A 27,017-nucleotide genomic window follows, 5' to 3' on the forward strand; every position below is an offset into this window, starting at 1 on the left:
GCAATGCTCATACGCATGCAGTCAGAATGGCCGAGCGGTCTAAGGCGCCCGATTTAAGCTCTGGTTCTCGAAAGAGAGCGTGGGTTCGAACCCCACTTCTGGCACGTGTGTGCATTTCTTTTAAAATATTAAATACAGAACAAAACCAGCAAGCTAAAATAGATTTTAACTTTCAGTATTTCATAAGCAGTAAGTTGAAGAACGTCTTTCGGTCCCCAATTCCATCTATTTGAACATGTGCGTAGTTACTCAAATAAGTAAGAAACATTTCTCTAAGTAATTAGTTCAGAATCAATTTTTTACCACAAAGTGAGAAAGAGAGAGAGCCATTAAAGATTTGGCGAAATAAACTTTGTTTCCTTTTTCGAATGTATTGACTTTTCGCCGGCAGTGACGTCTTCTCCGATTGTGTGCCTTCTTATAGATGAAAGTAATTCGAATCGATTGGAATGCTCATACGCATGCAGTCAGAATGGCCGAGCGGTCTAAGGCGCCAGATTTAAGCTCTGGTTCTCGAAAGAGAGCGTGGGTTCGAACCCCACTTCTGACACGTGTGTGCATTTTTTTAAAAATATTAAATACAGAACAAAACCAGCAAGCTAAAATAGATTTTAACTTTCAGTATTTCATAAGCAGTAAGTTGAAGAACGTCTTTCGGTCCCCAATTCCATCTATTTGAACATGTGCGTAGTTACTCAAATAAGTAAGAAACATTTCTCTAAGTAATTAATTCAGAATCAATTTTTTACCACAAAGTGAGAAAGAGAGAGCCATTAAAGATATGGCGAAATAAACTTTGTTTCCTTTTTCGAATGTATTGACTTTTCGCCGGCAGTGACGTCTTCTCCGATTGTGTGCCTTCTTATAGATGAAAGTAATTCGAATCGATTGGAATGCTCATACGCATGCAGTCAGAATGGCCGAGCGGTCTAAGGCGCCAGATTTAAGCTCTGGTTCTCGAAAGAGAGCGTGGGTTCGAACCCCACTTCTGACACATGTGTGCATTTCTTTTAAAATATTAAATACAGAACAAAACCAGCAAGCTAAAATAGATTTTAACTTTCAGTATTTCATAAGCAGTAAGTTGAAGAACGTCTTTCGGTCCGCAATTCCTTCTATTTGAACATGTGCGTAGTTACTCAAATAAGTAAGAAACATTTCTCAAAGTAATTAATTCAGAATCAATTTTTTGCCACAAAGTGAGAAAGAGAGAGCCATTAAAGATATGGCGAAATAAACTTTGTTTCCTTTTTCGAATGTATTGACTTTTCGCCGGCAGTGACGTCTTCTCCGATTGTGTGCATTCTTATAGATGAAAGTTATTCGAATCAATTGGAATGCTCATACGCATGCAGTCAGAATGGCCGAGCGGTCTAAGGCGCCAGATTTAAGCTCTGGTTCTCGAAAGAGAGCGTGGGTTCGAACCCCACTTCTGACACATGTGTGCATTTCTTTTAAAATATTAAATACAGAAAAAAACCAGCAAGCTAAAATAGATTTTAACTTTCAATATTTCATAAGCAGTAAGTTGAAGAACGTCTTTCGGTCCCCAATTCCATCTATTTGAACATGTGCGTAGTTACTCAAATAAGTAAGAAACATTTCTCTAAGTAATTAATTCAGAATCAATTTTTTACCACAAAGTGAGAAAGAGAGAGCCATTAAAGATATGGCGAAATAAACTTTGTTTCCTTTTTCGAATGTATTGACTTTTCGCCGGCAGTGACGTCTTCTCCGATTGTGTGCCTTCTTATAGATGAAAGTAATTCGAATCGATTGGAATGCTCATACGCATGCAGTCAGAATGGCCGAGCGGTCTAAGGTGCCAGATTTAAGCTTTGGTTCTCGAAAGAGAGCGTGGGTTCGAACCCCACTTCTGACACCTGTGTGCATTTCTTTTAAAATATTAAATACAGAACAAAACCAGCAAGCTAAAATAGATTTTAACTTTCAGTATTTCATAAGCAGTAAGTTGAAGAACGTCTTTCGGTCCCCAATTCCATCTATTTGAACATGTGCGTAGTTACTCAAATAAGTAAGAAACATTTCTCTAAGTAATTAGTTCAGAATCAATTTTTTACCACAAAGTGAGAAAGAGAGAGAGCCATTAAAGATTTGGCGAAATAAACTTTGTTTCCTTTTTCGAATGTATTGACTTTTCGCCGGCAGTGACGTCTTCTCCGATTGTGTGCCTTCTTATAGATGAAAGTAATTCGAATCGATTGGAATGCTCATACGCATGCAGTCAGAATGGCCGAGCGGTCTAAGGCGCCAGATTTAAGCTCTGGTTCTCGAAAGAGAGCGTGGGTTCGAACCCCACTTCTGACACGTGTGTGCATTTTTTTAAAAATATTAAATACAGAACAAAACCAGCAAGCTAAAATAGATTTTAACTTTCAGTATTTCATAAGCAGTAAGTTGAAGAACGTCTTTCGGTCCCCAATTCCATCTATTTGAACATGTGCGTAGTTACTCAAATAAGTAAGAAACATTTCTCTAAGTAATTAATTCAGAATCAATTTTTTACCACAAAGTGAGAAAGAGAGAGCCATTAAAGATATGGCGAAATAAACTTTGTTTCCTTTTTCGAATGTATTGACTTTTCGCCGGCAGTGACGTCTTCTCCGATTGTGTGCCTTCTTATAGATGAAAGTAATTCGAATCGATTGGAATGCTCATACGCATGCAGTCAGAATGGCCGAGCGGTCTAAGGCGCCAGATTTAAGCTCTGGTTCTCGAAAGAGAGCGTGGGTTCGAACCCCACTTCTGACACATGTGTGCATTTCTTTTAAAATATTAAATACAGAACAAAACCAGCAAGCTAAAATAGATTTTAACTTTCAGTATTTCATAAGCAGTAAGTTGAAGAACGTCTTTCGGTCCGCAATTCCTTCTATTTGAACATGTGCGTAGTTACTCAAATAAGTAAGAAACATTTCTCAAAGTAATTAATTCAGAATCAATTTTTTGCCACAAAGTGAGAAAGAGAGAGCCATTAAAGATATGGCGAAATAAACTTTGTTTCCTTTTTCGAATGTATTGACTTTTCGCCGGCAGTGACGTCTTCTCCGATTGTGTGCATTCTTATAGATGAAAGTTATTCGAATCAATTGGAATGCTCATACGCATGCAGTCAGAATGGCCGAGCGGTCTAAGGCGCCAGATTTAAGCTCTGGTTCTCGAAAGAGAGCGTGGGTTCGAACCCCACTTCTGACACATGTGTGCATTTCTTTTAAAATATTAAATACAGAAAAAAACCAGCAAGCTAAAATAGATTTTAACTTTCAATATTTCATAAGCAGTAAGTTGAAGAACGTCTTTCGGTCCCCAATTCCATCTATTTGAACATGTGCGTAGTTACTCAAATAAGTAAGAAACATTTCTCTAAGTAATTAATTCAGAATCAATTTTTTACCACAAAGTGAGAAAGAGAGAGCCATTAAAGATATGGCGAAATAAACTTTGTTTCCTTTTTCGAATGTATTGACTTTTCGCCGGCAGTGACGTCTTCTCCGATTGTGTGCCTTCTTATAGATGAAAGTAATTCGAATCGATTGGAATGCTCATACGCATGCAGTCAGAATGGCCGAGCGGTCTAAGGCGCCAGATTTAAGCTTTGGTTCTCGAAAGAGAGCGTGGGTTCGAACCCCACTTCTGACACCTGTGTGCATTTCTTTTAAAATATTAAATACAGAACAAAACCAGCAAGCTAAAATAGATTTTAACTTTCAGTATTTCATAAGCAGTAAGTTGAAGAACGTCTTTCGGTCCCCAATTCCATCTATTTGAACATGTGCGTAGTTACTCAAATAAGTAAGAAACATTTCTCTAAGTAATTAATTCAGAATCAATTTTTTACCACAAAGTGAGAAAGAGAGAGCCATTAAAGATATGGCGAAATAAACTTTGTTTCCTTTTTCGAATGTATTGACTTTTCGCCGGCAGTGACGTCTTCTCCGATTGTGTGCCTTCTTATAGATGAAAGTAATTCGAATCGATTGGAATGCTCATACGCATGCAGTCAGAATGGCCGAGCGGTCTAAGGCGCCAGATTTAAGCTCTGGTTCTCGAAAGAGAGCGTGGGTTCGAATCCCACTTCTGACACGTGTGTGCATTTTTTTTTAAAATATTAAATACAGAACAAAACCAGCAAGCTAAAATAGATTTTAACTTTCAGTATTTCATAAGCAGTAAGTTGAAGAACGTCTTTCGGTCCCCAATTCCATCTATTTGAACATGTGCGTAGTTACTCAAATAAGTAAGAAACATTTCTCTAAGTAATTAATTCAGAATCAATTTTTTACCACAAAGTGAGAAAGAGAGAGCCATTAAAGATATGGTGAAATAAACTTTGTTTCCTTTTTCGAATGTATTGACTTTTCGCCGGCAGTGACGTCTTCTCCGATTGTGTGCCTTCTTATAGATGAAAGTAATTCGAATCGATTGGAATGCTCATACGCATGCAGTCAGAATGGCCGAGCGGTCTAAGGCGCCAGATTTAAGCTCTGGTTCTCGAAAGAGAGCGTGGGTTCGAACCCCACTTCTGACACGTGTGTACATTTCTTTTAAAATATTAAATACAGAACAAAACCAGCAAGCTAAAATAGATTTTAACTTTCAGTATTTCATAAGCAGTAAGTTGAAGAACGTCTTTCGGTCCCCAATTCCTTCTATTTGAACATGTGCGTAGTTACTCAAATAAGTAAGAAACATTTCTCTAAGTAATTAATTCAGAATCAATTTTTTACCACAAAGTGAGAAAGAGAGAGCCATTAAAGATATGGCGAAATAAACTTTGTTTCCTTTTTCAAATGTATTGACTTTTCGCCGGCAGTGACGTCTTCTCCGATTGTGTGCCTTGTTATAGATGAAAGTAATTCGAATCGATTGGAATGCTCATACGCATGCAGTCAGAATGGCCGAGCGGTCTAAGGCGCCAGATTTAAGCTCTGGCTCTCGAAAGAGAGCGTGGGTTCGAACCCCACTTCTGACACATGTGTGCATTTCTTTTAAAATATTAAATACAGAACAAAACCAGCAAGCTAAAATAGATTTTAAGTTTCAGTATTTCATAAGCAGTAAGTTGAAGAACGTCTTTCGGTCCCCAATTCCATCTATTTGAACATGTGCGTAGTTACTCAAATAAGTAAGAAACATTTCTCTAAGTAATTAATTCAGAATCAATTTTTTACCACAAAGTGAGAAAGAGAGAGCCATTAAAGATATGGCGAAATAAACTTTGTTTCCTTTTTCGAATGTATTGACTTTTCGCCGGCAGTGACGTCTTCTCCGATTGTGTGCCATCTTATAGATGAAAGTAATTCGAAACGATTGGAATGCTCATACGCATGCAGTCAGAATGGCCGAGCGGTCTAAGGCGCCAGATTTAAGCTCTGGTTCTCGAAAGAGAGCGTGGGTTCGAACCCCACTTCTGACACGTGTGTACATTTCTTTTAAAATATTAAATACAGAACAAAACCAGCAAGCTAAAATAGATTTTAACTTTCAGTATTTCATAAGCAGTAAGTTGAAGAACGTCTTTCGGTCCCCAATTCCTTCTATTTGAACATGTGCGTAGTTACTCAAATAAGTAAGAAACATTTCTCTAAGTAATTAATTCAGAATCAATTTTTTGCCACAAAGTGAGAGAGAGAGAGCCATTAAAGATATGACGAAATAAACTTTGTTTCCTTTTTCGAATGTATTGACTTTTCGCCGGCAGTGACGTCTTCTCCGATTGTGTGCCTTGTTATAGTTGAAAGTAATTCGAATCGATTGGAATGCTCATACGCATGCAGTCAGAATGGCCGAGCGGTCTAAGGCGCCATATTTAAGCTCTGGTTCTCGAAAGAGAGCGTGGGTTCGAACCCCACTTCTGACACGTGTGTGCATTTCTTTTAAAATATTAAATACAGAACAAAACCAGCAAGCTAAAATAGATTTTAACTTTCAGTATTTCATAAGCAGTAAGTTGAAGAACGTCTTTCGGTCCCCAATTCCATCTATTTGAACATGTGCGTAGTTACTCAAATAAGTAAGAAACATTTCTCTAAGTAATTAATTCAGAATCAATTTTTTACCACAAAGTGAGAAAGAGAGAGCCATTAAAGATATGGCGAAATAAACTTTGTTTCCTTTTTCGAATGTATTGACTTTTCGCCGGCAGTGACGTCTTCTCCGATTGTGTGCCATCTTATAGATGAAAGTAATTCGAATCGATTGGAATGCTCATGCGCATGCAGTCAGAATGGCCGAGCGGTCTAAGGCGCCAGATTTAAGCTCTGGTTCTCGAAAGAAAGCGTGGGTTCAAACCCCACTTCTGACACATGTGTGCATTTTTTTTAAAATATTAAATACAGAACAAAACCAGCAAGCTAAAATAGATTTTAACTTTCAGTATTTCATAAGCAGTAAGTTGAAGAACGTCTTTCGGTCTCCAATTCCATCTATTTGAACATGTGCGTAGTTACTCAAATAAGTAAGAAACATTTCTCTAACTAATTAATTCAGAATCAATTTTTTAATACAAAGTGAGAAAGAGAGAGCCATTAAAGATATGGCGAAATAAACTTTGTTTCCTTTTTCGAATGTATTGACTTTTCGCCGGCAGTGACGTCTTCTCCGATTGTGTGCCTTCTTATAGATGAAAGTAATTCGAATCGATTGGAATGCTCATACGCATGCAGTCAGAATGGCCGAGCGGTCTAAGGCGCCAGATTTAAGCTCTGGTTCTCGAAAGAGAGCGTGGGTTCGAACCCCACTTCTGACACGTGTGTACATTTCTTTTAAAATATTAAATACAGAACAAAACCAGCAAGCTAAAATAGATTTTAACTTTCAGTATTTCATAAGCAGTAAGTTGAAGAACGTCTTTCGGTCCCCAATTCCTTCTATTTGAACATGTGCGTTGTTACTCAAATAAGTAAGAAACATTTCTCTAAGTAATTAATTCAGAATCAATTTTTTACCACAAAGTGAGAAAGAGAGAGCCACTAAAGATATGGCGAAATAAACTTTGTTTCCTTTTTCGAATGTATTGACTTTTCGCCGGCAGTGACGTCTTCTCCGATTGTGTGCCTTCTTATAGATGAAAGTAATTCGAATCGATTGGAATGCTCATACGCATGCAGTCAGAATGGCCGAGCGGTCTAAGGCGCCAGATTTAAGCTCTGGTTCTCGAAAGAGAGCGTGGGTTCGAACCCCACTTCCGACACGTGTGTACATTTCTTTTAAAATATTAAATACAGAACAAAACCAGCAAGCTAAAATAGATTTTAACTTTCAGTATTTCATAAGCAGTAAGTTGAAGAACGTCTTTCGGTTCCCAATTCCATCTATTTGAACAAGTGCGTAGTTACTCAAATAAGTAAGAAACATTTCTCTAAGTAATTAATTCAGAATCAATTTTTTACCACAAAGTGAGAAAGAGAGAGCCATTAAAGATATGGCGAAATAAACTTTGTTTCCTTTTTCGAATGTATTGACTTTTCGCCGGCAGTGACGTCTTCTCCGATTGTGTGCCTTCTTATAGATGAAAGTAATTCGAATCGATTGGAATGCTCATACGCATGCAGTCAGAATGGCCGAGCGGTCTAAGGCGCCAGATTTAAGCTCTGGTTCTCGAAAGAGAGCGTGGGTTCGAACCCCACTTCTGACACATGTGTGCATTTCTTTTAAAATATTAAATACAGAACAAAACCAGCAAGCTAAAATAGATTTTAACTTTCAGTATTTCATAAGCAGTAAGTTGAAGAACGTCTTTCGGTCCCCAATTCCATCTATTTGAACATGTGCGTAGATACTCAAATAAGTAAGAAACATTTCTCTAAGTAATTAATTCAGAATCAATTTTTTACCACAAAGTGAGAAAGAGAGAGCCATTAAAGATATGGCGAAATAAACTTTGTTTCCTTTTTCGAATGTATTGACTTTTCGCCGGCAGTGATGTCTTCTCCGATTGTGTGCCTTCTTATAGATGAAAGTAATTCGAATCGATTGGAATGCTCATACGCATGCAGTCAGAATGGCCGAGCGGTCTAAGGCGCCAGATTTAAGCTCTGGTTCTCGAAAGAGAGCGTGGGTTCGAAACCCACTTCTGACTCATGTGTGCATTTTTTTTTAAATATTAAATACAGAACAAAACCAGCAAGCTAAAATAGATTTTAACTTTCAGTATTTCATAAGCAGTAAGTTGAAGAACGTCTATCGGTCTCCAATTCCATCTATTTGAACATGTGCGTAGTTACTCAAATAAGTAAGAAACATTTCTCTAACTAATTAATTCAGAATCAATTTTTTACCACAAAGTGAGAAAGAGAGAGCCATTAAAGATATGGCGAAATAAACTTTGTTTCCTTTTTCGAATGTATTGACTTTTCGCCGGCAGTGACGTCTTCTCCGATTGTGTGCCTTCTTATAGATGAAAGTAATTCGAATCGATTGGAATGCTCATACGCATGCAGTCAGAATGGCCGAGCGGTCTAAGGCGCCATATTTAAGCTCTGGTTCTCGAAAGAGAGCGTGGTTTCGAACCCCACTTCTGACACGTGTGTAAATTTCTTTTAAAATATTAAATACAGAACAAAACCAGCAAGCTAAAATAGATTTTAACTTTCAGTATTTCATAAGCAGTAAGTTGAAGAACGTCTTTCGGTCCCCAATTCCATCTATTTGAACATGTGCGTAGTTACTCAAATAAGTAAGAAACATTTCTCTAAGTAATTAATTCAGAATCAATTTTTTACCACAAAGTGAGAAAGAGAGAGCCATTAAAGATATGACGAAATAAACTTTGTTTCCTTTTTCGAATGTATTGACTTTTCGTAGGCAGTGACGTCTTCTCCGATTGTGTGCCTTCTTATAGATGAAAGTAATTCGAATCGATTGGAATGCTCATACGCATGCAGTCAGAATTGCCGAGCGGTCTAAGGCGCCCGATTTAAGCTCTGGTTCTCGAAAGAGAGCGTGGGTTCGAACCCCACTTCTGACACGTGTGTGCATTTCTTTTAAAATATTAAATACAGAACAAAACCAGCAAGCTAAAATAGATTTTAACTTTCAGTATTTCATAAGCAGTAACTTGAAGAACGTCTTTCGGTCCCCAATTCGATCTATTTGAACATGTGCGTAGTTACTCAAATAAGTAAGAAACATTTCTCTAAGTAATTAATTCAGAATCAATTTTTTACCACAAAGTGAGAAAGAGAGAGCCATTAAAGATTTGGCGAAATAAACTTTGTTTCCTTTTTCGAATGTATTGACTTTTCGCCGGCAGTGACGTCTTCTCCGATTGTGTGCCTTCTTATAGATGAAAGTAATTCGAATCGATTGGAATGCTCATACGCATGCAGTCAGAATGGCCGAGCGGTCTAAGGCGCCAGATTTAAGCTCTGGTTCTCGAAAGAGAGCGTGGGTTCGAACCCCACTTCTGACACATGTGTGCATTTCTTTTAAAATATGAAATACAGAACAAAACCAGCAAGCTAAAATAAGTTTTAACTTTCAGTATTTCATAAGCAGTAAGTTGAAGAACGTCTTTCGGTCCCCAATTCCATCTATTTGAACATTTGCGTAGTTACTCAAATAAGTAAGAAACATTTCTCTAACTAATTAATTCAGAATCAATTTTTTACCACAAAGTGAGAAAGAGAGAGCCATTAAAGATATGGCGAAATAAACTTTGTTTCCTTTTTCGAATGTATTGACTTTTCGCCGGCAGTGACGTCTTCTCCGATTGTGTGCCTTCTTATAGATGAAAGTAATTCGAATCGATTGGAATGCTCATACGCATGCAGTCAGAATGGCCGAGCGGTCTAAGGCGCCCGATTTAAGCTCTGGTTCTCGAAAAAGAGCGTGGGTTCGAACCCCACTTCTGGCACGTGTGTGCATTTCTTTTAAAATATTAAATACAGAACAAAACCAGCAAGCTAAAATAGATTTTAACTTTCAGTATTTCATAAGCAGTAACTTGAAGAACGTCTTTCGGTCCCCAATTCGATCTATTTGAACATGTGCGTAGTTACTCAAATAAGTAAGAAACATTTCTCTAAGTAATTAATTCAGAATCAATTTTTTACCACAAAGTGAGAAAGAGAGAGCCATTAAAGATTTGGCGAAATAAACTTTGTTTCCTTTTTCGAATGTATTGACTTTTCGCCGGCAGTGACGTCTTCTCCGATTGTGTGCCTTCTTATAGATGAAAGTAATTCGAATCGATTGGAATGCTCATACGCATGCAGTCAGAATGGCCGAGCGGTCTAAGGCGCCAGATTTAAGCTCTGGTTCTCGAAAGAGAGCGTGGGTTCGAACCCCACTTCTGACACATGTGTGCATTTCTTTTAAAATATGAAATACAGAACAAAACCAGCAAGCTAAAATAAGTTTTAACTTTCAGTATTTCATAAGCAGTAAGTTGAAGAACGTCTTTCGGTCCCCAATTCCATCTATTTGAACATTTGCGTAGTTACTCAAATAAGTAAGAAACATTTCTCTAACTAATTAATTCAGAATCAATTTTTTACCACAAAGTGACCAAGAGAGAGCCATTAAAGATATGGCGAAATAAACTTTGTTTCCTTTTTCGAATGTATTGACTTTTCGCCGGCAGTGACGTCTTCTCCGATTGTGTGCCTTCTTATAGATGAAAGTAATTCGAATCGATTGGAATGCTTATACGCATGCAGTCAGAATGGCCGAGCGGTCTAAGGCGCCATATTTAAGCTCTGGTTCTCGAAAGAGAGCGTGGGTTCGAACCCCACTTCTGACACATGTGTGCATTTCTTTTAAAATATGAAATACAGAACAAAACCAGCAAGCTAAAATAGATTTTAACTTTCAGTATTTCATAAGCAGTAAGTTGAAGAACGTCTTTCGGTCTCCAATTCCATCTATTTGAACATGTGCGTAGTTACTCAAATAAGTAAGAAACATTTCTCTAAGTAATTAATTCAGAATCTATTTTTTACCACAAAGTGAGAAAGAGAGAGCCATTAAAGATATGGCGAAATAAACTTTGTTTCCTTTTTCGAATGTATTGACTTTTCGCCGGCAGTGACGTCTTCTCCGATTGTGTGCCTTCTTATAGATGTAAGTAATTCGAATCGATTGGAATGCTCATACGCATGCAGTCAGAATGGCCGAGCGGTCTAAGGCGCCAGATTTAAGCTCTGGTTCTCGAAAGAGAGCGTGGGTTCGAACCCCACTTCTGACACGTGTGTGCATTTCTTTTAAAATATTAAATACAGAACAAAACCAGCAAGCTAAAATAGATTTTAACTTTCAGTATTTCATAAGCAGTAAGTTGAAGAACGTCTTTCGGTCCCCAATTCCATCTATTTGAACATGTGCGTAGTTACTCAAATAAGTAAGAAACATTTCTCTAAGTAATTAATTCAGAATCAATTTTTTACAACAAAGTGAGAAAGAGAGAGCCATTAAATATATGGCGAAATAAACTTTGTTTCCTTTTTCGAATGTATTGACTTTTCGCCGGCAGTGACGTCTTCTCCGATTGTGTGCCTTCTTATAGATGAAAGTAATTCGAATCCATTGGAATGCTCATACGCATGCAGTCAGAATGGCCGAGCGGTCTAAGGCGCCATATTTAAGCTCTGGTTCTCGAAAGAGAGCGTGGGTTCGAACCCCACTTCTGACACGTGTGTGCATTTCTTTTAAAATATTAAATACAGAACAAAACCAGCAAGCTAAAATAGATTTTAACTTTCAGTATTTCATAAGCAGTAAGTTGAAGAACGTCTTTCGGTTCCCAATTCCATCTATTTGAACATGTGCGTAGTTACTCAAATAAGTAAGAAACATTTCTCTAAGTAATTAATTCAGAATCAATTTTTTACCACAAAGTGAGAAAGAGAGAGCCATTAAAGATATGGCGAAATAAACTTTGTTTCCTTTTTCGAATGTATTGACTTTTCGCCGGCAGTGACGTCTTCTCCGATTGTGTGCCTTCTTATAGATGAAAGTAATTCGAATCGATTGGAATGCTCATACGCATGCAGTCAGAATGGCCGAGCGGTCTAAGGCGCCAGATTTAAGCTCTCGTTCTCGAAAGAGAGCGTGGGTTCGAACCCCACTTCTGACACGTGTGTGCATTTCTTTTAAAATATTAAATACAGAACAAAACCAGCAAGCTAAAATAGATTTTAACTTTCAGTATTTCATAAGCAGTAAGTTGAAGAACGTCTTTCGGTCCCCAATTCCATCTATTTGAACATGTGCGTAGTTACTCAAATAAGTAAGAAACATTTCTCTAAGTAATTAATTCAGAATCAATTTTTTACCACAAAGTGAGAAAGAGAGAGCCATTAAAGATATGGCGAAATAAACTTTGTTTCCTTTTTCGAATGTATTGACTTTTCGCCGGCAGTGACGTCTTCTCCGATTGTGTGCCTTCTTATAGATGAAAGTAATTCGAATCGATTGGAATGCTCATACGCATGCAGTCAGAATGGCCGAGCGGTCTAAGGCGCCATATTTAAGCTCTGGTTCTCGAAAGAGAGCGTGGGTTCGAACCCCACTTCTGACACGTGTGTGCATTTCTTTTAAAATATTAAATACAGAACAAAACCAGCAAGCTAAAATAGATTTTAACTTTCAGTATTTCATAAGCAGTAAGTTGAAGAACGTCTTTCGGTCCCCAATTCCATCTATTTGAACATGTGCGTAGTTACTCAAATAAGTAAGAAACATTTCTCTAAGTAATTAATTCAGAATCAATTTTTTACCACAAAGTGAGAAAGAGAGAGCCATTAAAGATATGGCGAAATAAACTTTGTTTCCTTTTTCGAATGTATTGACTTTTCGCCGGCAGTGACGTCTTCTCCGATTGTGTGCCTTCTTATAGATGAAAGTAATTCGAATCGATTGGAATGCTCATACGCATGCAGTCAGAATGGCCGAGCGGTCTAAGGCGCCATATTTAAGCTCTGGTTCTCGAAAGAGAGCGTGGGTTCGAACCCCACTTCTGACACGTGTGTGCATTTCTTTTAAAATATTAAATACAGAACAAAACCAGCAAGCTAAAATAGATTTTAACTTTCAGTATTTCATAAGCAGTAAGTTGAAGAACGTCTTTCGGTCCCCAATTCCATCTATTTGAACATGTGCGTAGTTACTCAAATAAGTAAGAAACATTTCTCTAAGTAATTAATTCAGAATCAATTTTTTACCACAAAGTGAGAAAGAGAGAGCCATTAAAGATATGGCGAAATAAACTTTGTTTCCTTTTTCGAATGTATTGACTTTTCGCCGGCAGTGACGTCTTCTCCGATTGTGTGCCTTCTTATAGATGAAAGTAATTCGAATCGATTGGAATGCTCATACGCATGCAGTCAGAATGGCCGAGCGGTCTAAGGCGCCATATTTAAGCTCTGGTTCTCGAAAGAGAGCGTGGGTTCGAACCCCACTTCTGACACGTGTGTGCATTTCTTTTAAAATATTAAATACAGAACAAAACCAGCAAGCTAAAATAGATTTTAACTTTCAGTATTTCAAAAGCAGTAAGTTGAAGAACGTCTTTCGGTCCCCAATTCCATCTATTTGAACATGTGCGTAGTTACTCAAATAAGTAAGAAACATTTCTCTAAGTAATTAATTCAGAATCAATTTTTTACCACAAAGTGAGAAAGAGAGAGCCATTAAAGATATGGCGAAATAAACTTTGTTTCCTTTTTCGAATGTATTGACTTTTCGCCGGCAGTGACGTCTTCTCCGATTGTGTGCCTTCTTATAGATGAAAGTAATTCGAATCGATTGGAATGCTCATACGCATGCATTCTGAATGGCCGAGCGGTCTAAGGCGCCAGATTTAAGCTCTGGTTCTCGAAAGAGAGCGTGGGTTCGAACCCCACTTCTGACACATGTGTGCATTTCTTTTAAAATATTAAATACAGAACAAAACCAGCAAGCTAAAATAGATTTTAACTTTCAGTATTTCATAAGCAGGAAGTTGAAGAACGTCTTTCGGTCCCCAATTCCATCTATTTGAACATGTGCGTAGTTACTCAAATAAGTAAGAAACATTTCTCTAAGTAATTAATTCAGAATCAATTTTTTACCACAAAGTGAGAAAGAGAGAGCCATTAAAGATATGGCGAAATAAACTTTGTTTCCTTTTTCGAATGTATTGACTTTTCGCCGGCAGTGACGTCTTCTCCGATTGTGTGCCTTCTTATAGATGAAAGTAATTCGAATCGATTGGAATGCTCATACGCATGCAGTCAGAATGGCCGAGCGGTCTAAGGCGCCAGATTTAAGCTCTCGTTCTCGAAAGAGAGCGTGGGTTCGAACCCCACTTCTGACACGTGTGTGCATTTCTTTTAAAATATTAAATACAGAACAAAACCAGCAAGCTAAAATAGATTTTAACTTTCAGTATTTCATAAGCAGTAAGTTGAAGAACGTCTTTCGGTCTCCAATTCCATCTATTTGAACATGTGCGTAGTTACTCAAATAAGTAAGAAACATTTCTCTAAGTAATTAATTCAGAATCAATTTTTTACCACAAAGTGAGAAAGAGAGAGCCATTAAAGATATGGCGAAATAAACTTTGTTTCCTTTTTCGAATGTATTGACTTTTCGCCGGCAGTGACGTCTTCTCCGATTGTGTGCCTTCTTATAGATGAAAGTAATTCGAATCGATTGGAATGCTCATACGCATGCAGTCAGAATGGCCGAGCGGTCTAAGGCGCCATATTTAAGCTCTGGTTCTCGAAAGAGAGCGTGGGTTCGAACCCCACTTCTGACACGTGTGTGCATTTCTTTTAAAATATTAAATACAGAACAAAACCAGCAAGCTAAAATAGATTTTAACTTTCAGTATTTCATAAGCAGTAAGTTGAAGAACGTCTTTCGGTCCCCAATTCCATCTATTTGAACATGTGCGTAGTTACTCAAATAAGTAAGAAACATTTCTCTAAGTAATTAATTCAGAATCAATTTTTTACCACAAAGTGAGAAAGAGAGAGCCATTAAAGATATGGCGAAATAAACTTTGTTTCCTTTTTCGAATGTATTGACTTTTCGCCGGCAGTGACGTCTTCTCCGATTGTGTGCCTTCTTATAGATGAAAGTAATTCGAATCGATTGGAATGCTCATACGCATGCAGTCAGAATGGCCGAGCGGTCTAAGGCGCCATATTTAAGCTCTGGTTCTCGAAAGAGAGCGTGGGTTCGAACCCCACTTCTGACACGTGTGTGCATTTCTTTTAAAATATTAAATACAGAACAAAACCAGCAAGCTAAAATAGATTTTAACTTTCAGTATTTCATAAGCAGTAAGTTGAAGAACGTCTTTCGGTCCCCAATTCCATCTATTTGAACATGTGCGTAGTTACTCAAATAAGTAAGAAACATTTCTCTAAGTAATTAATTCAGAATCAATTTTTTACCACAAAGTGAGAAAGAGAGAGCCATTAAAGATATGGCGAAATAAACTTTGTTTCCTTTTTCGAATGTATTGACTTTTCGCCGGCAGTGACGTCTTCTCCGATTGTGTGCCTTCTTATAGATGAAAGTAATTCGAATCGATTGGAATGCTCATACGCATGCAGTCAGAATGGCCGAGCGGTCTAAGGCGCCATATTTAAGCTCTGGTTCTCGAAAGAGAGCGTGGGTTCGAACCCCACTTCTGACACGTGTGTGCATTTCTTTTAAAATATTAAATACAGAACAAAACCAGCAAGCTAAAATAGATTTTAACTTTCAGTATTTCAAAAGCAGTAAGTTGAAGAACGTCTTTCGGTCCCCAATTCCATCTATTTGAACATGTGCGTAGTTACTCAAATAAGTAAGAAACATTTCTCTAAGTAATTAATTCAGAATCAATTTTTTACCACAAAGTGAGAAAGAGAGAGCCATTAAAGATATGGCGAAATAAACTTTGTTTCCTTTTTCGAATGTATTGACTTTTCGCCGGCAGTGACGTCTTCTCCGATTGTGTGCCTTCTTATAGATGAAAGTAATTCGAATCGATTGGAATGCTCATACGCATGCATTCTGAATGGCCGAGCGGTCTAAGGCGCCAGATTTAAGCTCTGGTTTTCGAAAGAGAGCGTGGGTTCGAACCCCACTTCTGACACATGTGTGCATTTCTTTTAAAATATTAAATACAGAACAAAACCAGCAAGCTAAAATAGATTTTAACTTTCAGTATTTCATAAGCAGGAAGTTGAAGAACGTCTTTCGGTCCCCAATTCCATCTATTTGAACATGTGCGTAGTTACTCAAATAAGTAAGAAACATTTCTCTAAGTAATAAATTCAGAATCAATTTTTTACCACAAAGTGAGAAAGAGAGAGCCATTAAAGATATGGCGAAATAAACTTTGTTTCCTTTTTCGAATGTATTGACTTTTCGCCGGCAGTGACGTCTTCTCCGATTGTGTGCCTTCTTATAGATGAAAGTAATTCGAATCGATTTGAATGCTCATACGCATGCAGTCAGAATGGCCGAGCGGTCTAAGGCGCCATATTTAAGCTCTGGTTCTCGAAAGAGAGCGTGGGTTCGAACCCCACTTCTGACACATGTGTGCATTTCTTTTAAAATATTAAATACAGAACAAAACCAGCAAGCTAAAATAGATTTTAACTTTCAGTATTTCATAAGCAGTAAGTTGAAGAACGTCTTTCGGTCCCCAATTCCATCTATTTGAACATGTGCGTAGTTACTCAAATAAGTAAGAAACATTTTTCTAAGTAATTGATTCACAATCATTTTTTTACCACAAAGTGAGAGAAAGCGATAAAAAATATGACGAAACAATCTTCGTTTTCTTTTTCGAATTGTATTGATTTTTCAATGGCCGTGACGGCGTCTCCTATTGTGTGCTTTCTCATAGATGAAAGTAATGGGGTCAATTCATGTGACGTAAAAGTCACGTGTGATGTACTTCTTGCGCATGGCATTTAAGTTTCATCCGCAGCGCTTTCGTCGATCAGTCTGCCATTAACGTTCTCCGCCAAGTATGAAGCGGATTTTTTTGTTTATATTTGAAGTTATAATTTTTGAGTCATTTTCTTTCCTCTTATTATATGTTAAAAGAATAAATACTGGTGTGCTGATTTATGCATGCTTTAATGCGAAACACAAGAGTGACTGTCTTGATAAAATGTTTTCTTATTTTCCTTTCAACAATCCTGACTTGGGTTGATAGCTTTGGTATAGATTTTTTCAAGCCTTCGAAGTCGGTGATATGCTCCGATCGTTTGGAAGAACTCATTCAGTGTGTGTCCATTTATTAAATATAGCTCTTCCAGTAATTTGTTAGAAAAACTCTTCGAAGAAAAAGAAATCGGTAAGCGATTTGCAGTCATAAACAATCAAACAAAATTATGAGTGCATTTCTAATTTACTTTATTCACATTTGATGAAATTTCTGATAATTTTGAATATGCTTAGAAGGTTTTAAAATGTTTGCATGAATATTACATTGCATTTTTTTACAAAATCTTATCTAAATTTAATTAATGTAAGTACACAAATTCTTGTTGCAAAAATAATAACTGCTATAATGCTAAACTTAGGTGGAAGTGAATATTACGAGTTTCCTAATTACATTTGCAGATTTGTGATGGATTCAAAGGGAATTGATATCAAACAAATTTTCTTTTCTTAAAAATGAAATGGCAATAGTTTATTGTATTTAAACTGAAATTGACTGTTATCATAATATCATGTTATATCATTTTGCACCTCAGTGATTTCTGTTTTAATAAATATGGGTCTTTTCATTGAAAATCAGTTGCCATATCAGCATTTATTTATTCCCAACTTCATTGCTACATGCATGTTTCACTTTTTTTTCTATTTTTTTAACATATCAATTTTGAATTATAAAATTCTGTAAAAGCATAAAAGTGTTTCTTCTAACTCATCTTAATCTCTCTTCTCTCTCTCTCACTCTCTGTATATATATATATATATATATATATATATATATATATATATATATATATATATATATATATATATATATATATATATCATGACCTTATTCTTGTTTATTAAATTTACTGTATTGTATGTTTTATTTTATGATATTCATTCAATGTAACTTTAACATTTAAAAAAATTTCATAAATGTTCTGCTTTAAAAGTATATTGTTCAACATAATGTTTTTATTCGTGATAAAAAAAAACTGTTGTTTAGTATTTAGAATGTTTCTGTTGAATAAAATTGATTTCATCATTTACATTAACATTCTTGTCATACTGTGTTTATATTTTTTCTAAGTGTCCAGAAAAATAAATGTTGATAAATAGTTTTTTAGTTTTTTGAATTAGTGAGTACATTGAAACATCCATTTGATCATCTTTTTAAAAATAATTATCACATATATTTTATCTCTATCTCTCTCTTTCTATATATATATATATATATATATATATATATATATATATTTGTAATGTGTAAATAAAAATTATGAAAGCGTGATTTTGTTTGTTTTCCTTTAATGATTTCTATAAATTAAAATGAAATTATTTATTCATAAGTTGCATAGATTTAAAAAAAAAAGATATCCATACCTTCTATATTTCATAATTTGAAATTGTAAACATAATTTATTCGATATATACTAATTTGAGTTTCATGTTCTTTCCTCTGAGCAAACTGAAAACATCAAAGTCTCAATATTTATAAAAGTAATTACATAAGAAAAAAAATATATAATAATTTTATTAGTAAGCTTTAAAATATTAACTTATCTAAGAGTAATAATTATTTTTAAAAAGAACTAACTGGGGGGAACTATATTCATAAGATTCAACATTCAATAATATTTAAATAATATGTAAAAAAGGACATATGTAATTTTTCAAAAACACTGCCACAATCATTTGTAAAAATGTATCCTTGGGATAAAAAAGGAAGGGAGGAAAGGATATGGGAAAGAAAAGAATAAAGTGGCACCAAACGAATTATAAAGCGATGTTAATTAATTATGCAAAAACAATAATAATTAATTAATTAAATAGTAATTAAAATTTTAATGCAAGAAATAAAATTATATAACTAAGAAAATTTGGAGAAAATGATTCAAAATAATATCTTTAAAAAAATCAGAAGTTTTTAATAATTGATTGGCTAGCGTAATATTTACTAAACCAATGGTTTCGTCAACGTTATCGGCAGACATCACGACATGCGCAGAACGGTTGAAAATTGAACAGAAGTGGTTTGTTTGGTACCTGACACGTGACCGTGAATTGACCCCATTCGAATCGATTGGAATGCTCGTACGTATGCAGTCAGAATGGCCGAGCGGTCTAAGGCGCCAGATTTAAGCTATGGTTCTCTAAAGAGAGCGTGGGTTCGAACCCCACTTCTGATACATGTGTGCATTTCTTTTAAAATATTAAATTCAGAACAACACCAGCAAGTTTAAAATAGATTCGATGTTTTCGAAAAATAAAGCTAGTAGTAAACTGTTCTTCTTTACCACTTAACTGTTTTGTTTCCCTTACTATCTAATAAGATGACACCTTCTATTTTGGGAATATTTTTTTATTTTGATTCAAATGTAAATCCATTGAATACTTCACTTTTCTATGTATTCGAAGTCATTTTTATATTTAATTATAATCGTTATAAATGATTTATTTTTTGCTTACAACTTTCAAATTTCGATAATACGATACACGTTCTTCATACGGGGAAAACAGTTAAGCGGTTAAGCATATTTTTTTAGTGTGTGTGTCTCTTTACTTTGATTGTTTTGGAATCACGGTCTTTGCCTCTTTCTTACTTATTCATCGTTTTAAGGTAAGATGCTATGTATGATTTCTCAAACACTTTTTTGTAGTTTAAAAGAACTTTACATTATTCTTTCATGTTTTTGATTGATGGAGTTCATATTACGGAGGAGAGAACAGCTTGCGAAAGAAATTCGACTGAAAAGACTATAAGAAAATCAAATAGTAACGAAGCATTTAGGCTTAGGCGAGTGAGATAATGTCCACATCAGCGTACACAAAACAAGTAATCTTTTGATTTTTGTTATAATTATGTCTACATTTTCTAAAATATACGGTTTTACATATAGGGGAGATACATATACTTCTAATTAAAATAAAAAAACTACTGATTGTCTGGTTTTACAATATATATATATATGTAATGATATCTCTTTACCTAATTTACATCTTAATTTATTTCCAAATTTTCATATTAATTTCATTCTAAAATAATCTTTTATTTCCTGATCCAATTCCACCTTTTTTATTTCATTAACGCTACACGAGTTCTGTAAAACTGCTTTAATCAGTAGGTTCTCACACTCCGAGTGAAGGGAGAAAAATCCTTAATGCTTTGCAACATTCTTTTAAAAATGCCTAAATCCTCTTACCTGAATCGACACATATCAAAGATATCCTATCAGAATCTCATGCTCTAATATAATTAAAAAAAAATAAATTTGGTCTCTTTCACTCTTCAGCTCTTGTATTACTCATGAACGGAGGTCATTTCGTCATTGCTTCTTGTACATAAATTATGCCTCTAGAAATGGAATAAATCGAAAATGGAAATAAGTTTAAACATTCAAAATGCCTTCTCTTCGGCTTGAAACTGCTTATATATATATATATATATATATATATATATATATATATATATATATATATATATATATATATATATATATATATATATATATATATATATATATATATATATATATAATTTAAAAGAGCATCCATTGGACTTTCAAACACATATGATGTCGAAATTTCATATTTATGTTTTATTATATACTATCCTTTATGTTATTATTGTGAACTATGTGTAATTTATCACTTTTATCGATCTTCCATGTTATTATGAAAGATCTATACTTAGCAAATGTCATGTCGACATTCCTCAGGGTTTAGTTATATTAACGTCCCGTTGTAAAGCAACACTAGGGCTGTTTTGGGACGGACCTCGTCATTTTGAACCGTGGTCAGATGACGAGGATGATACGTACGACCTCAGGGACGTAGACGCTTAGCATATATTTGAAATATTTACTAAATATGATTTTGTTCTCACTTACATTAAGAGATGTCAACATTCAGTGAATGTTGGATGAAAATATTTTTTGTCAGGTTGTTATAAAAATGCAACACTTTACTTTCTCGTATACGTAATATAAAGAAAATATTGTAATCTTCAAAAAAATTCTAACTTGAGATTTTGATGAATCTCCATCTTTTAGACCTCTGTCAGTTCAAAAAACGCATTTTTGGAAAATGTCCGTCCATCTGTCTATGACAAAGATAACTCAAAAAAGCTTTGCTCTAGAAGTTTTTATACCACATTTGGAGATTTCTATAAAGATTTTGAGCAAAATCAGATCAGAGGAAGTCTGTCAGTCCCATTGTGCGAATATAATTTAACATGAACAACTACAAAAGAAAATACAGGCCAACAGACGACATCGTATTATCGTAACATCGTATGACAAATTCAACAGCCCCTTGTTGGATTTGCATCAAAATTTGATAAGAGTAAGATATAGTACAGACCGAAGGATAGGAGAAAAATTGAATAGGAGTCTATAATCTGTGCACCAAATTTTATTCATCTAGCTCTCTTGTAGTTCTCATGTTATATTCAAACATCCGGACAAACAGACTTCCTTTTCGAGTTATCGCGTTTACACGTTTTTGAAAGCACAAGCCCACAAGCCTTTGTTTGGTTTGGTTCAAAATTTGATAGGTGTTCTATTCTGTGGATGTAAAATCTGCATACCGAATTTTTTCAATCTACATCTTTTTATTTTGCAGATATCGTGTTAACTTATATTCCAACAATTAGATGGACATCCTTTGAATACATTTGATAGAAATTAACAATTTAGGTGTAAAGATCATATACGAAATTTCATCTGCCTGGCTCAAAGCGTTTTTTGAGATATCTTTGGCAGAGGCAAACATTTTTTTTTTCAGATGTGTAAAATTCAGGGATGTATAAAATGTGGAGATTCGTCAAATTTTTGAGTTCGAATTCTTTGACGATTATAATACTTTCTCTATATTTCGTATTGCACTAGAAAGTAAAGCGTTTGAGAAACATGGAGCTTCGGTATCAAATCAATTATCTAACTGAACTCCTGAAAGTTACCACTCTCGTTTTTGCTGAGCTTATCCATCGATAAAACATACAAATAAAATCCAAAAGAATATTCCGATCACTTCCTCGCAACCTTTTAAACCTGATGTCAGATTCTTAACATTAAATAATGACATATGATCTTAAGCTTTCAACATTGTATTTTTCAATCAGCGTTATTTTTACATAGTATCCTCCTTTTACGTGTCGTGTCATGTTACATTGGCCTTTATATTTTATTCAAAAAATTCTCTGAACAGGTTTGGCATCATTATTCTTTTTTGTTTTGTTTTTTCTTTTACATGAAAAAATTTTTTGCTGATAAGTGTTCGCAATCATGAAATCCGCCAAAACTTGCCAGCTTTTACTTTCCCGGTAATAAATTCAGATTTAGCTGATATTTCTTTCAACGGCGTCCACAGAAGCCGAATCATAAACAAATAAAACTCGGAATAAAAAGAAAAAAAATATCTTTCCCGATAATGCATTAATGAGGGCCAGTTCAACAAAGGTCACTTAGTTACAGTTGCCGTGATTTTTTTTCTCTCTTGAATGTTATCTGATTCATCAAGTGGCCTGCGGGCAGTTTATTATTCATTTTTTTTTCTTCTGGAGTTGATGAGAACGTATTATGAGAAGAAGATGTAAGGAAGAATCCTCTTTATCTTGCGAAAATATATGGAATCTCTTGAGGTTTAAATTCTCCGTTCTGACAAGAAAAGACAGGAAAGATTTGGCGCAAGAATTTTAATGCGAGGCATTTTGCTGATTAAAGTGATTGCTGAATGTCGTGGACCCTTCTTGATTTATCAAGGTGGTTCTGTTTTGAATGGTTTTTTAAGGGGCAAAATTTTGCAGCATTTGTCTCTTTGATGTTTAGCATTCGTTTGTCAAAATAAGTGATGTGACCACGTTCAAATTAATAGTTTGAAAAATGCTATAAAATACTTATATTTTTGGTATTTTTGCAAAAAATAAATTTAAAAAAAATACGTATGAAATAAGAATATATAATTAAAAAGCGAAACTTGAAAACATTAAAACATTGCATTTTCAAAACCTGACACACACACATCTAAGTCAGTTAATCGATCAGCTGGTTAAATAAGAATACTGGTTATATATTGATTATACATTTCATTTCAGATAAGTCGATTAGATATAATTTCATGTTCATAACTCCACCTAACTGTCTGACATCAAAGCCATGTTATTTTACCTATAAGCTCTGTTTATTGTGCACATGAAACTTTCTAATGGAGATAATTTCTATGACATCATAACACTATTTTTAAAAAGTAAATGTCTTGTTCATCTAACTTTGGAGGCACTGTAATTATTTTTTTTTTTTTTTTGTCTTGTAAACAAATTACGCAGATATTATTTAACAGGTTCTTTCTTCTCTAATTTTTGGCAACGGAAAAAATACACGATTAAATATTTGTTGAAGGAATGGAAATTGGACTGAATTTCAGGGAATGGTTTGAATAATTTCCCTTGTTGTAAATTAAGTGTGTGTGTGTGTGTGTGTGTGTGTGTGTGTGTGTGTGTGTGTGTGTGTGTGTGTGTGTGTGTGTGTGTGTGTGTGTGTGTGTGTGTGTGTGTGTGTGTGTGTGTGTGTGTGTGTGTGTGTGTGTGTGTGTGTGTGTGTGTGTGTGTGTGTTTTAAAAAGTTACCAAAGTTTAAGAAAAATTTGCACGGCCATTTAATTATTATAATTAAAAGACAACTTTTAATTTTGAAGCGGTGCAAAATTCACTTTTGTGCAATGATATTTTTGAAATTTATTGTAAAAAAAATGTCCAAATTCAGCTTAAATTCTAAAAAAATATCTCCCAGATGCACATTTCATATATATATATACAGGGCCGGCCTTCTGGTACTGGCGGATGCAATGTACCGGTGCCCCCATTAAGGGGCCCTAAGATGCTGAAGAACTAAAATAATGTTCTGAATAATAGCGATATGGAAAGAAGAGGGGAAGAAATTTAACTGGAACAATCGACTTGTTGAAATATACGAAGTTTACAGATATATTATAGTCTGATGCAAGTGTGCAACATATTATAAACATAAAGTAGATTTAAGGTCATTTATCTTATCTTCTAGATTACATTGCATATAGTATTTTGATAATTTATACCATAGAATGCTTAATATTATTAGATTAATATTAATCTATTAATATTATTATTAGATTAATATTAATTATATGTGCATGCCAAGGAAATAATTTTTCTGAAGTAATTAATAGCAAAAACAAACTCGCGTAATAAATAAACAAGCAATAAAATTATATACTCTGTTTGTAATTTTTTTTTTACTTCACAAAAAATTTAGGGCCAGAAATGGTTTTTTGTACCCAGGCCCTTTTATAGAGAAGGCCGGCTCTTTATGCATATATATATATATTGGTTAAATTGATTAAAAGGTGAATAAAGCATTTTAGTTTAGAAGTTTTTCAAGTGATGAAATGTATTTCTATTCATTTCTTAAACAGTATGATTTGACTTTTAAATAGGCTTGGAACAATATAAAAGCTGAATTTCATAAAATAATTAATTTTTTCAAACATAAACAGCGAGAGATAAAATAAGTAGAATTAAATGAACAATTAAATGAATAAATATATATAAAAAGTGGTATAAAATATATTAAATAGAGTTATTAAAATATACTGTAGAACTATTATATGAGCGAAAATGAATCGATTTCTAGAATAATAAAATTCGATCTTCGGAAACGGTGATATCCGAGGAAATGCAATATCAAATACAAAATAATGCTCAAATACTAACAGACTTCAGCTCATCAATGTTTGCTACAATCCGATATTTAAAAAAATGTAAATAAAATGTGAATTCAGGAAAATTTTGAATAGATGAAGCGGAAGAAAATACCATTCCTGTCATAACACTTCTGGGTTTACACGCATTTTTTATTCACGCACTTAAAAAAAAGAAGTTAAAGCAGAAACTGATTAGAGGCCAAAGCAGCATTACTGATATCTGTTGACAAATTCTTATAGAGAGATTTTTAAGCACTCAGATAACATAACTGGTCTTCTATTATCTTGAATAGTTCAGAAAAGAACATAAAAGTTGATCTATCAAGAAAACTAGCCCTTTGATACCTAATCTCTCCTCTGAATATAACATTATGAACAAAAATATATGCTATGAACCACGCAGATTTTCTAATTTGAAGCAAAGTCACGAGAATAACAGTGCGTTTAAGATACCTTTTTGAACAAAAACTGAAAAATAATCCAACCATGCTCACTTAGTATTAAATATTCTGCGCTTATCAGTTTCTAATTTACAGTAAACAAAACAATCCATTTTACCAGTTGACTGCAAATTTGGTGAAAATATCTAGGTTAGTCCAATTATTTAGCCATTATCCGTGGGAATTATGGTTTTATATATCCTTAAAATATTGTTTTCATACATTTTAAGAATTTCTTTAAAATGCAAATTGATCATTAATCTGAAAATGATTATACACCTTCTGTTTTAGTTTTTGATTGAAATTTCCTGAGGACGTTGTTTCTCATGGTTAAAAAACAATTTATCATCCAAATTACTCTCAAAGTAATTCATCCCACGTTTTATGTAATCGCATAGTTTTAAAGGATACCATTATGAGATTCATATTGTACAGTACGTTTTTTTTTTTTTTTTCTTTCTATATAAATTTTCATGTCTTATTAGAATGTTTTGGCCATTACTAGAAAACAGGAAAATTACCAGAAAGAATTGATAAAGACTTTTTTAGAACTTCTTTAAGTGCTTTTCTGATTTTAAATAAAAATGCGATCAATCAAAAGTTCTCACAACCAGACAGCTGAAAGAGGTGAAGAAATTTTATAAAGCTTATGTGATTGGGTATCAAGAAAAGTGGAAGAAAAATTACTTCATGAGCACTCATAATGCCGGTTATACTTCCACGAGAATTTCTAAAAGTCCAAAACGATGAATGATACACATTTTCATTAAGCCAAAAAACATAGCTAATACTTTTAGTTTAACCCTTTCTAGGGCCGTGGGAAGTATGCTTCCCATCAAATTTATCAATATTTATGTGAAATTATGTAGGTTGGCATAAGTTCTGACACATTTTTTTAGAAAGACAGAAACTTAGATGCATCAGTTCTTTATCTCACACAAAATGATGTGTCTTGATTTGTTACTTAGTTATTAATTAACCAAATTAATTAATTAATCAAATTAAATTTATCTAATAAGCTAAATGAATCTTTTTTCCTATTCTAATTTTAAGCCTAAAAATATTTTAACATAATATGACTAGAAAAAAAATGGCCCTTTAAAGGGTTAATATACAATATTTTAGCAGTAAAGAAAGATAACTTTTTTCATGAGTCTAATTTTAGGGACAATGTTTAGTTACATTAACATGCTCTTTTAAAGCAACACTAGGGCTTTTTCTGGACAGACCTCGAAATTTTGATCCCCAGTCAGATGATGAGGATGACGCCTGAGCTGGCGCCCCCCTCTCCAAGTTTCCACTTAACAACACACCAGCGGAAGGACGTTTGGCCTCGACGGACTTAGCGTGCACCAGACCCGCTTACACGACGGTTCTTCGGATCTCGAAACTGAGGCTCTGCGGTTCCGAAGCCGGGACCTTACCACCAGATCACTGCGGCCGAAATATATGGTGTTTTCATTCATTCGTTTCAGACATTTAATATTTTTTTACTCATTATTTCTACTGGATACGCACAAATTTTGCTTAAATAAGTATTATAAATCCTTTTATTTTATTAAAACGTAATTTTTATATACAATTATTAATTAAAAATTGCAACCTCAAACCCTCATAAACACTCATTTTAGTTTTTATATCAGCATCCGTTTCTATTGTTTCTGATTGCAATAATTAGGCAATG

At 34.6% G+C, this 27,017-nt stretch overlaps 38 non-coding genes across 38 annotated transcripts; all 38 read left to right on the top strand.

Moving 5' to 3' along the window:
• The first annotated feature begins 20 nt into the window (after positions 1–20).
• Positions 21–104, top strand: Trnal-uaa (transfer RNA leucine (anticodon UAA)). Its single transcript has one exon. It is a non-coding gene; the product is annotated as a tRNA-Leu (tRNA).
• A 362-nt stretch (positions 105–466) lies between these two features.
• On the top strand, positions 467–550 carry Trnal-uaa (transfer RNA leucine (anticodon UAA)). Its single transcript has one exon. It is a non-coding gene; the product is annotated as a tRNA-Leu (tRNA).
• Positions 551–910: 360 nt separating this feature from the next.
• Trnal-uaa (transfer RNA leucine (anticodon UAA)) lies at positions 911–994 on the top strand. The gene has a single exon. It is a non-coding gene; the product is annotated as a tRNA-Leu (tRNA).
• A 360-nt stretch (positions 995–1,354) lies between these two features.
• Trnal-uaa (transfer RNA leucine (anticodon UAA)) lies at positions 1,355–1,438 on the top strand. Its single transcript has one exon. It is a non-coding gene; the product is annotated as a tRNA-Leu (tRNA).
• Positions 1,439–1,798: 360 nt separating this feature from the next.
• On the top strand, positions 1,799–1,882 carry Trnal-uaa (transfer RNA leucine (anticodon UAA)). The gene has a single exon. It is a non-coding gene; the product is annotated as a tRNA-Leu (tRNA).
• Positions 1,883–2,244: 362 nt separating this feature from the next.
• Trnal-uaa (transfer RNA leucine (anticodon UAA)) lies at positions 2,245–2,328 on the top strand. Its single transcript has one exon. It is a non-coding gene; the product is annotated as a tRNA-Leu (tRNA).
• Positions 2,329–2,688: 360 nt separating this feature from the next.
• Positions 2,689–2,772, top strand: Trnal-uaa (transfer RNA leucine (anticodon UAA)). Its single transcript has one exon. It is a non-coding gene; the product is annotated as a tRNA-Leu (tRNA).
• A 360-nt stretch (positions 2,773–3,132) lies between these two features.
• Positions 3,133–3,216, top strand: Trnal-uaa (transfer RNA leucine (anticodon UAA)). The gene has a single exon. It is a non-coding gene; the product is annotated as a tRNA-Leu (tRNA).
• A 360-nt stretch (positions 3,217–3,576) lies between these two features.
• Positions 3,577–3,660, top strand: Trnal-uaa (transfer RNA leucine (anticodon UAA)). Its single transcript has one exon. It is a non-coding gene; the product is annotated as a tRNA-Leu (tRNA).
• Positions 3,661–4,020: 360 nt separating this feature from the next.
• On the top strand, positions 4,021–4,104 carry Trnal-uaa (transfer RNA leucine (anticodon UAA)). The gene has a single exon. It is a non-coding gene; the product is annotated as a tRNA-Leu (tRNA).
• A 361-nt stretch (positions 4,105–4,465) lies between these two features.
• Trnal-uaa (transfer RNA leucine (anticodon UAA)) lies at positions 4,466–4,549 on the top strand. The gene has a single exon. It is a non-coding gene; the product is annotated as a tRNA-Leu (tRNA).
• Positions 4,550–4,909: 360 nt separating this feature from the next.
• Positions 4,910–4,993, top strand: Trnal-uaa (transfer RNA leucine (anticodon UAA)). The gene has a single exon. It is a non-coding gene; the product is annotated as a tRNA-Leu (tRNA).
• Positions 4,994–5,353: 360 nt separating this feature from the next.
• Positions 5,354–5,437, top strand: Trnal-uaa (transfer RNA leucine (anticodon UAA)). The gene has a single exon. It is a non-coding gene; the product is annotated as a tRNA-Leu (tRNA).
• Positions 5,438–5,797: 360 nt separating this feature from the next.
• Trnal-uaa (transfer RNA leucine (anticodon UAA)) lies at positions 5,798–5,881 on the top strand. Its single transcript has one exon. It is a non-coding gene; the product is annotated as a tRNA-Leu (tRNA).
• A 360-nt stretch (positions 5,882–6,241) lies between these two features.
• Trnal-uaa (transfer RNA leucine (anticodon UAA)) lies at positions 6,242–6,325 on the top strand. The gene has a single exon. It is a non-coding gene; the product is annotated as a tRNA-Leu (tRNA).
• A 360-nt stretch (positions 6,326–6,685) lies between these two features.
• Positions 6,686–6,769, top strand: Trnal-uaa (transfer RNA leucine (anticodon UAA)). Its single transcript has one exon. It is a non-coding gene; the product is annotated as a tRNA-Leu (tRNA).
• Positions 6,770–7,129: 360 nt separating this feature from the next.
• Trnal-uaa (transfer RNA leucine (anticodon UAA)) lies at positions 7,130–7,213 on the top strand. Its single transcript has one exon. It is a non-coding gene; the product is annotated as a tRNA-Leu (tRNA).
• A 360-nt stretch (positions 7,214–7,573) lies between these two features.
• On the top strand, positions 7,574–7,657 carry Trnal-uaa (transfer RNA leucine (anticodon UAA)). Its single transcript has one exon. It is a non-coding gene; the product is annotated as a tRNA-Leu (tRNA).
• Positions 7,658–8,017: 360 nt separating this feature from the next.
• On the top strand, positions 8,018–8,101 carry Trnal-uaa (transfer RNA leucine (anticodon UAA)). The gene has a single exon. It is a non-coding gene; the product is annotated as a tRNA-Leu (tRNA).
• An 804-nt stretch (positions 8,102–8,905) lies between these two features.
• Positions 8,906–8,989, top strand: Trnal-uaa (transfer RNA leucine (anticodon UAA)). Its single transcript has one exon. It is a non-coding gene; the product is annotated as a tRNA-Leu (tRNA).
• A 360-nt stretch (positions 8,990–9,349) lies between these two features.
• On the top strand, positions 9,350–9,433 carry Trnal-uaa (transfer RNA leucine (anticodon UAA)). Its single transcript has one exon. It is a non-coding gene; the product is annotated as a tRNA-Leu (tRNA).
• Positions 9,434–9,793: 360 nt separating this feature from the next.
• Positions 9,794–9,877, top strand: Trnal-uaa (transfer RNA leucine (anticodon UAA)). The gene has a single exon. It is a non-coding gene; the product is annotated as a tRNA-Leu (tRNA).
• A 360-nt stretch (positions 9,878–10,237) lies between these two features.
• Trnal-uaa (transfer RNA leucine (anticodon UAA)) lies at positions 10,238–10,321 on the top strand. The gene has a single exon. It is a non-coding gene; the product is annotated as a tRNA-Leu (tRNA).
• Positions 10,322–10,681: 360 nt separating this feature from the next.
• On the top strand, positions 10,682–10,765 carry Trnal-uaa (transfer RNA leucine (anticodon UAA)). Its single transcript has one exon. It is a non-coding gene; the product is annotated as a tRNA-Leu (tRNA).
• Positions 10,766–11,125: 360 nt separating this feature from the next.
• On the top strand, positions 11,126–11,209 carry Trnal-uaa (transfer RNA leucine (anticodon UAA)). The gene has a single exon. It is a non-coding gene; the product is annotated as a tRNA-Leu (tRNA).
• Positions 11,210–11,569: 360 nt separating this feature from the next.
• Trnal-uaa (transfer RNA leucine (anticodon UAA)) lies at positions 11,570–11,653 on the top strand. The gene has a single exon. It is a non-coding gene; the product is annotated as a tRNA-Leu (tRNA).
• Positions 11,654–12,013: 360 nt separating this feature from the next.
• Positions 12,014–12,097, top strand: Trnal-uaa (transfer RNA leucine (anticodon UAA)). Its single transcript has one exon. It is a non-coding gene; the product is annotated as a tRNA-Leu (tRNA).
• Positions 12,098–12,457: 360 nt separating this feature from the next.
• On the top strand, positions 12,458–12,541 carry Trnal-uaa (transfer RNA leucine (anticodon UAA)). The gene has a single exon. It is a non-coding gene; the product is annotated as a tRNA-Leu (tRNA).
• A 360-nt stretch (positions 12,542–12,901) lies between these two features.
• Positions 12,902–12,985, top strand: Trnal-uaa (transfer RNA leucine (anticodon UAA)). Its single transcript has one exon. It is a non-coding gene; the product is annotated as a tRNA-Leu (tRNA).
• Positions 12,986–13,345: 360 nt separating this feature from the next.
• On the top strand, positions 13,346–13,429 carry Trnal-uaa (transfer RNA leucine (anticodon UAA)). Its single transcript has one exon. It is a non-coding gene; the product is annotated as a tRNA-Leu (tRNA).
• Positions 13,430–13,789: 360 nt separating this feature from the next.
• On the top strand, positions 13,790–13,873 carry Trnal-uaa (transfer RNA leucine (anticodon UAA)). The gene has a single exon. It is a non-coding gene; the product is annotated as a tRNA-Leu (tRNA).
• Positions 13,874–14,233: 360 nt separating this feature from the next.
• Positions 14,234–14,317, top strand: Trnal-uaa (transfer RNA leucine (anticodon UAA)). Its single transcript has one exon. It is a non-coding gene; the product is annotated as a tRNA-Leu (tRNA).
• Positions 14,318–14,677: 360 nt separating this feature from the next.
• Positions 14,678–14,761, top strand: Trnal-uaa (transfer RNA leucine (anticodon UAA)). Its single transcript has one exon. It is a non-coding gene; the product is annotated as a tRNA-Leu (tRNA).
• A 360-nt stretch (positions 14,762–15,121) lies between these two features.
• Trnal-uaa (transfer RNA leucine (anticodon UAA)) lies at positions 15,122–15,205 on the top strand. Its single transcript has one exon. It is a non-coding gene; the product is annotated as a tRNA-Leu (tRNA).
• Positions 15,206–15,565: 360 nt separating this feature from the next.
• Trnal-uaa (transfer RNA leucine (anticodon UAA)) lies at positions 15,566–15,649 on the top strand. The gene has a single exon. It is a non-coding gene; the product is annotated as a tRNA-Leu (tRNA).
• Positions 15,650–16,009: 360 nt separating this feature from the next.
• On the top strand, positions 16,010–16,093 carry Trnal-uaa (transfer RNA leucine (anticodon UAA)). The gene has a single exon. It is a non-coding gene; the product is annotated as a tRNA-Leu (tRNA).
• A 360-nt stretch (positions 16,094–16,453) lies between these two features.
• Positions 16,454–16,537, top strand: Trnal-uaa (transfer RNA leucine (anticodon UAA)). Its single transcript has one exon. It is a non-coding gene; the product is annotated as a tRNA-Leu (tRNA).
• Positions 16,538–19,262: 2,725 nt separating this feature from the next.
• On the top strand, positions 19,263–19,346 carry Trnal-uaa (transfer RNA leucine (anticodon UAA)). Its single transcript has one exon. It is a non-coding gene; the product is annotated as a tRNA-Leu (tRNA).
• Positions 19,347–27,017: the final 7,671 nt, after the last annotated feature.

The sequence above is a fragment of the Argiope bruennichi genome, chromosome 10 (genome assembly GCF_947563725.1).
Source record: "Argiope bruennichi chromosome 10, qqArgBrue1.1, whole genome shotgun sequence".
Classification (NCBI taxonomy): Eukaryota; Metazoa; Arthropoda; class Arachnida; order Araneae; family Araneidae; genus Argiope; species Argiope bruennichi.